Raw genomic sequence first — 7,683 nt, 5'->3', positions numbered from 1 at the left:
ACTTAATTTCTTGAGTTACAAATATGCATTTTTAATTGAAACTTACTTTATTTTTTTAATTTGATATTTCTTACTTGAAGTGGGATCTACATAGTTTTTCCAAATGTGCTTGTGTCGTTTTAAAGTTACATTTACTCACATTTTCAAGTAAGCAATTCAAATAATTGGTTATTTTATTAGAAGGGTACACTCAGCAAATAATGTAGCACTCCATGCATTACATAAAGATATGTTGTGTACAAGTCAAAAGTTTGGCATGAGGATGGTACTAGGGAAAGATCATAAGGTCACCACAACCAAGAGGAATCTTCCTTTGAAAAGCATTAATGTACTACTGAAAACTGACATATTGGTCCTGAGATAAACTGACAAAATTGACATGGTTCACAGTGTAGAAAATACAAATGTGCTCATAGAAGGCCATAAAGTCACTAAAATGTAATGGATTTATTGACTAAACATCATGAATGTCTTTGCTAAATTCTACAACAATCCATTCATTACATCCATTAATATGCTGCCATGTAGCTGAAGTGTTGAACACACGTATAAATAGACAAGGCCAATCCCCCAGACCCTGTCTGCCAACTGAGCAACAGTATGTACTCTGAACAACACCCACGAGTCAATCATCAGGTATAAATATTTAACTTGTATTTCAAAAGATTCTGAAATGCAGTTCAACCAATGCACAACTTGAAGTAAGGTCTTATTTTGAATTATGAATACACTACATCCACATTGTATAGGATCTTGTCCATGAGTCATGTGTTTCTCACTCCTGAACAGTTACGTTACGCTCGTGTCTGAGCTGACCAGGGCCGAATTTTGTGGCATTAAAAGCACAGAGAACTGATGTAGTTCACACTATAATAGAATACATACACTACATACCCCAAATAAGCAAATAGCAGCATCAAAATAGATCAGTGTAACCTGAGAAAGTGCATTGGGAGAATATATATATATACACACACATATATATATATATATATATATATATATATATATATATACATATATACACACACATACATACATACACACAATATACACAGACAGGGCAAAGTATATTTTCTTTACCTGGTTGTCTTTGATTAACTCCTCCGTCTTCTCACCAAGGTAGAGAATGAGGTCTCTGATTACAACTTCTCTTCAGAACTCAATGCTGTTGTCCTACAAAGGTATAAAATAGGTCATTATGTTAAGTACAGAGAGTACAGTGCAATTTTGATACATAAAACTAACTTCTACACTGTTGTAAGTACATACCTCATTTAATCATACATACCTCCAAGATTGGATTAACATATTGGACACGTGCCATGACATTATAGATAGAGTTTGGGCAAAACTGGGTGTGGATCTCATATGTAGATATTCACTTTATACTCGAAGTCTCCTGAACTTGACAAACTGCCCGAGACAACAAGCAAGCTTGTTATCATAGCTCTTGAATCCATGTTTGCAATTCCTGGGATCCCAGACAATAGACCACAGTTTGCAAGTGAGACACACAAAATGGGAGTTTAAGCACACATCAAGTCCAGGATTCCTACAAGCCAATGGACAACAGCAAGCTCACCTGCTCAAGAAGGCCAAAGACAGTCGAGGAGAAGATCTTGCTCTTCTTAGGCCTGGAACACACTGGATGCGTGAACAGCATCAGAACATCGTGGTTTTCATTTGGCGCCCATGTTTATGGGTCAGAGTGGACACACTGTCTGCGTGAGACACGCACCTCACAGCTCATGGCTGCGTTGTGTGAGCTGGAGATTCTACAGCTCACCTACTTTTCACCTGTGACACGTCTCCCAGCAGAAACGCAGAGAAAAGACCTGTTAATGTTAAATTGACATACCAGCAACATCACATTAGTTTCTATGTCTAATCTGAATATGACGGACATTAAAAATATAAATATATTTTATTTTTTAACCATTTTAGCAGCTGCATGTAGAGACAGTGACATTTTACTGATGTTTTATCAAAAATTAATGCGAAATTAATTAATAATGAAAAGAAATCAACCATTCCAGTAACCTGCAAACTCTATGTAGATAGATCTGGCAGTAGCAGCAGTTCAGCAGATAAACAGCTGGTTTGGACACATACCTGCCACTCAGGTGAAGAAAGGGGCAGCGCTGTCAACTGAACACCACCTGGTGGTTGTTGTCACTTCCTGCTGCCACCAGCTGATCTGAAACACTGTCTGGGTCAGTTCATCCGCAACGAGTCTACCCTCTACCAGGTGGAGACACAGTCTGATCACATGATTTCAGAGGAACACGGTGTGTCACAAACACAGCTGCGTCACATTCTGAGTCGATGGAGATCAGTCCAAAAAAAACAGGTTTTGAAGAATCTCTGATCCACTGATTGTGTGAATTCAGTGTGTAAAAAATACTTCAGTGCGAAAGTCATCGAACCTGTTGAACTGCTGATCTGAGAGCAGCTTGTTTTGTGTCTTTGTCTCCACTCAGAGTCGTCAGGATCAGACTGTAACACCGGGTCAACAGGATCTGAGGAGAACTTCTCTACACGTTTAGTTTGGAAAATGGACGGGGAACATCGTCCTGACTTTTATGATCCACCATCGATGAGACTTCATACACATGCAACGTCATTCATCGAAGTATGTGACAACAATGAGCCCAGAATGAGACGGATAGTAGGTGAGCTTCAGAAGATCGCTGCTGAAATCACAAACACACAGATGTGTTTATTCGCAGGAACTGTTATTGCAGGAGTAGGACTTGGACTGGCGATGATCACAGCTGCGTTCACTGGAGGTTTCAGTGTTGTGGTATTTGTACTTGCAGGTTTTGCTGCTGTTGGTTTCATGATTAAGCAGAAAATAACAGAAGAAGAAAGTGTGAAGAAAGTGGATGAATTAACAGAAGAGTTCAGGATGATCGTTGCATCACTGAACTGTGAACTGGAAGATGTAAAGACTGCATGTGGAGATCTAAAAATCCATCAGAGCTGAGCTCATTTCATAAACCTGAGACACAGCAGGTAAGAAACCAAGAGGAAAGATACACAAATCAAACTACAAGTAGTGGTGGAAGAAGTATTCACATCATGTACTGCAGTAAAAGTACCATTACAGCAACGTAAAAATACTCTGTTACAAGTAAAAGTCACTAATGATGGAAAACACATGAACGTTTGTACTTTACAGGCCCCAAAGGAAGATGTAAAATAATCATCATCATCATTAAACTCTTTTATAATAAACTATTACGGATTAAACATAACAACCCTTTAAATATGTTGTGTTGCACATGACCTGAACTATCAGTGAGTTATCCATCACTCACCAGAGCTAGCTGCGTTTAGCTTCAGTCTCCCTCAGGTTGTAGTTACACAGACCAGTTTCCAATGCCCAGTATTCTGCAGTAATATTCTGAGGGACGAGAGAAACATCCTAACTGCTCGTCCTATCTCGAGTCTCAAACACAAATCCTATCTTCCTATTACAGAACAATTCATAAACTCACAGCTGTGTCCAATCTCAGACCTCCCATCTCATCTGAAGAAATCCTGACTGCAGCTGAATTACATTCTTCGATCAGCAATCGTCCTGTCACGCCTGTGTCTGAGCTCCGAATGATCGTTAGACTGTATCTGTGATCAGAGTTTAGTCGAGATGGACGAGCCGTAGCATCAGCAGCTGTCACTGCTGTTATAGACAAAGAGACGGAGTACAGGTTGAACCACCACGAGTTGGAGGCATTGATCGTATTTAAACCTTCGCTGGAAGTTTCCTCCTCAGTTATCATCCCAACACAAAGACTTGAAGAGACGGGAAGTGGCTGGAAACTGGACGGGATGGTGATGTTTTAGATGAACTCGTAGGTTCTACTTCTACTGCCGCTGTTAAAAACAGAAACCAGCTTGTTCATGTGAATGGATTCTCCTCTGTCACTAAAATGTTCCCAACCTGGAGCTGAGACTGCTGCTCTGAAACCAAGTCTGAACCGCTTCTTCTCAAAGTCGTGGGGTGAAAACATCAATTAGCCTGGAGAAGCTCGTTATCTTCTCTTCACCTGCCTCACACGTGGCCGTCGCTGTGTGGAGGAGCCGCCTGAGCCCCGCCCACATGAAGCTGTGACCCAGAGAGCAGACGAGAGGACAGAAGCAGCGCCACCAGGACTGACAGTGAAACTCACCGTCTTCTCTTTGAGTTCAGTTCAGGCTCAGTGAAAAAATGTCTCATTGAAAACCTGCTGCTGATTCTGACATCATGACGCTGAGATGTTGGTGACATCACAACAGGTAATATCCAGGTCACCTCCGTGTTCTGTGTGACATCCTCTCTCAACATTTGTCTTCAGTCACGTGGCTTCAGCGTCGTCACGACTTCAAACCACTAAAACACAAAAGTTCTTCATCGTCCCATTGTTTCACTTCTGGGGTGAAGGTCCTTTATTTTTCCTCGCTGGATTTACAGATTATTTAAGTTCATGTTACAACAGGAAACTGAAGGCATCATGTTGACCGTGTGACGGATGATTGATTTCTCAATTTTAGATCAATAAAGTCCATCTATCGATCTATTTAACTTACCTCATGCACAAGTGGGAACACCACCTGATCTAAATGACACATATTGTTTATGTGAAATCTAGTTTTTAAATATAAGAATGTTATCTGATAATAATTAAATGGTTATTTCAATGATTTCAACTGATCAGTTATTGATTAGTATCTCTCCTTAGTTCTGTGTTTCCCTCTGAGCTGACCCAGGTCTGTGTTCTCAGCATTTTCTTAACGAGGCTGATTTAAGAGTTTAGTTCTCCCTGTTTGTCAGTTAACTTAACCAGCAGGTTTATGATCCTCAGAAACTTCACACATTCCTCTTTTATACCAATAAAGAACCAAAGAAATGGAACTTGTCAATCAGTCCTTTTGTTAAATCCAAATGTTCCACAGTGTGTCGCAGCAAAACACTGAGTTGAGTCCTACCGTGATTCAGGTGTGAACCAAGGTCCTGATCCTGGGAATGAAGGTCGGTCCTGCAGAAGCAGACGCCATCCAACCTGATGTCTCCTGTGGGTGGAGCCATCTTCATCACCAGCTTCAGGTGATCCTCACAGCTACAACCTGCCTGTTGATCAAGAGGATAAAATATCTCAGTCTGACATATTTCATTACACAGTGAAGGATTGAGCAGGTCCAGCACCTGGATACAGGGTAATAGAGAAAGTGAAGGTGACATCATCTCACTGTTGAATTCTGGGTAACTGTCATCATCATGTAGTGAAGACCCTGCTGCCTCTCTGCTACAAACCTGAAGGATTTTCTAGTCATGCACACACTGTAGGACAAACCTGTGACATCACGTCTCCATCCACCTCTACTCTACATAACCAGATATAAACATGTGACCACTGAGAGCAGAAACACCTGCTTTTAACCAGCTCCAGGATTATAACACGTCTTTTCATCTGATCAAACCCACTGACCACCACTCAATAACCACACAGCTGACACTTTATCAAAGTTCAGTATTAGCTGGTTTAATAAAAGAGGACTGACACCTTCTATGTGAAGAAATATGGATCTATGTTATTTATCATTATTAGTTTGTCCAAATATTGTACTACAAATATCTGTGTAGTTCAATTTCTGTTCACAAGGTGTTGATCTGGGTTTACAATCATGCATGTTAAACCTTTCAAGAATTTTCTCCACATACTTTGCTTGAGACATTGTTACACAGTTGTTGCTCTGTTCAAAATCAATACCAAGAAAATGTCTTAGTTTGCCTAGATCCTTCATTTTGAACCTTGCTGTAAGCAAGTGTTTTGTAACCTTCATAGCATTTTCATCACTTGCTGCAATTATTAAGTCATCTACCCAAATTACCATGATCACCTTCTCATGTGTAAACACAGTGATCAGCTTGGTTTTGTAGAAACTTGTTTTGTGTCAAATACTCATGTAACAACTTATTCCAATTCCTGCCCGATTCACTCTGGGTGAATCGGTCCTGCCACGTCTGTATGTACTAGTTCTAGAGGGGTTTTAGCCCTCACATCAGGGTCTCTGTTTCTCGTCTGGTAAAACTTTCCCTGAGTGCACACTTCACAATGTAGAGGTTTGTTTGTTGAACCTTTAATTTTCATACCATCCACAACATCTTGTAACTTCCGAATGTCATTGTAATTGCAGTGTCCAAGTATCTCATGCCATGTCTGCATATCATGACTTTCCTTGCATTGATCATCACATTCATCGTCATCATTATTATTTACTGTATGCCAATAATATAGTCTATCATGTAGGTGTATGTGGAATTCGGTACCGTCTTTGTGGACCAGAACGTCCTTCCCCTTCTTGAAGACCACCGTCGCTCCGCGGACAGTAGCTGCTTTCACAGAGAGAATGTCCTGTGGGTAAGATGGAACATATGGCGCCTCAGCCTTGCGATCAGGTGTCTTCCTTTGCTGTCAATCAGACGGACCTCTGCGAAGCCCTCGCACTGCGAACCGTCCGCCAGCTCCACGCAGTGTGTCTCGGCCTGGAGCCCGTCGTCAAACCTTTTAAACTTTGTGAGGTCTGTGACGATGTGCGAGGTCGCCCCGCAGTCGACCATCAGGCCTCTCACGTTCACTCCTGCTGCTCCCTCGCTCACTTTGAAGACGTACTCCTTGTCCTGGTCATCTGTCTCCCCGGAAACCTTTCGTGCGTCGTCTCGGTCCCGCCGCTGTTTCCGTCTGCAGGTCGTGTCCCGGTGTGTTGCTCTTGCAGTGGCTGCACCAGAGTTTACGCTGGCAGCCTCTGGCCAGGTGTCCCTTCATGCCGCATTTAAAACACACCACCTGGGCCGCGGCCCTCTGGGCTCCACGGTCACCTGTCACAGCGGGTCTCACGTTCATCACGTTGTCACCTGTTGCTGCTGCGCGCATTTTCTCTGTGTCCTCGTAGCTGCGTAACTTTGTTTTGAATTCAGCAAAAGATGTCGTCTCATCCCGCTGCGTGACATGGATCGCGAATGGTTTGAAGGACTTCGACAAACCTTTCAACACCATCGCTACCAAAAGTCCGTCACTTGATGTTTCACCGGCATTTCTTAGCGCAGTGATTGCGGTCTCCGCCCGGATCACGTGCTCAGTCACTTTCACTCTCTGACTTCCGGAGTGTAAAGGCTTATGATCCGAGGCTTTCCTTTACCTTGATAGTAGTCTCTTAAAATGCGCAGGGCTTCCCGCCCGTGGTCGGCAGCCTCCCGCGTCACCAGTGACAAACTCTTATCGTCCAAAAACTGAGTTAGTTCTGCATAGGCTTCCGTATTCTTTCCCGCGTCTTCCAGCAACTCATCCGCGTCATCGTTGGCGGGCTCTGTTAAAATTGTGTCCTTTAACTCTTCCAAACGAAAGTGGCCCATAAATCTCGCCTCCCATATTTCATCATTCTTTCCGTCTCCATCAAACAGGAGCCGCGAGCAGCGACTGCTGTGAAGGCCGCTCGGTTTTGCTCGTCCGCTCATGGCGCTAGCAACATGCTATCATCACCTGGACACCAGTGGAAACACCTGCTGCCAAAATGGTCTCTGGGTTTCTCTGGGCCCATCACCTGTTGACAGAGCATCCGGTACAGCGGCTACGCGCCGTGAACCGCGACAGAACCGAACATGGAGCAAAAGAAAGCGTAGAAGAAACAAGAGAGACGCTC

At 42.9% G+C, this 7,683-nt stretch overlaps 3 long non-coding RNA genes across 3 annotated transcripts; 1 reads left to right on the top strand and 2 right to left on the bottom strand.

Moving 5' to 3' along the window:
• Positions 1-995: 995 nt before the first annotated feature.
• LOC147819371 (uncharacterized) lies at positions 996-1,942 on the bottom strand. Its single transcript, XR_015436987.1, has 3 exons — positions 1,586-1,942; positions 1,292-1,474; positions 996-1,176 (listed from the first exon to the last, which is right to left on the bottom strand). It is a non-coding gene; the product is annotated as an uncharacterized LOC147819371 (long non-coding RNA).
• Positions 1,943-2,402: 460 nt separating this feature from the next.
• Positions 2,403-4,897, top strand: LOC147819370 (uncharacterized). Its single transcript, XR_015436989.1, has 2 exons — positions 2,403-3,018; positions 3,486-4,897. It is a non-coding gene; the product is annotated as an uncharacterized LOC147819370 (long non-coding RNA).
• Positions 3,189-7,683, bottom strand: LOC147819369 (uncharacterized). The gene is made up of 3 exons (XR_015436988.1): positions 6,314-7,683; positions 4,972-5,113; positions 3,189-3,409 (listed from the first exon to the last, which is right to left on the bottom strand). It is a non-coding gene; the product is annotated as an uncharacterized LOC147819369 (long non-coding RNA).

The sequence above is a fragment of the Seriola lalandi genome, unplaced genomic scaffold (assembly GCF_002814215.2).
Source record: "Seriola lalandi dorsalis isolate HSWRI2012SDOR001 ecotype SW California unplaced genomic scaffold, Sedor1 jcf7180002053883, whole genome shotgun sequence".
NCBI classification, from domain to species: Eukaryota; Metazoa; Chordata; class Actinopteri; order Carangiformes; family Carangidae; genus Seriola; species Seriola lalandi.
Note: the sequence above shows the minus strand (reverse complement) of the source record. Positions and strands in the feature narration are given on the sequence as shown.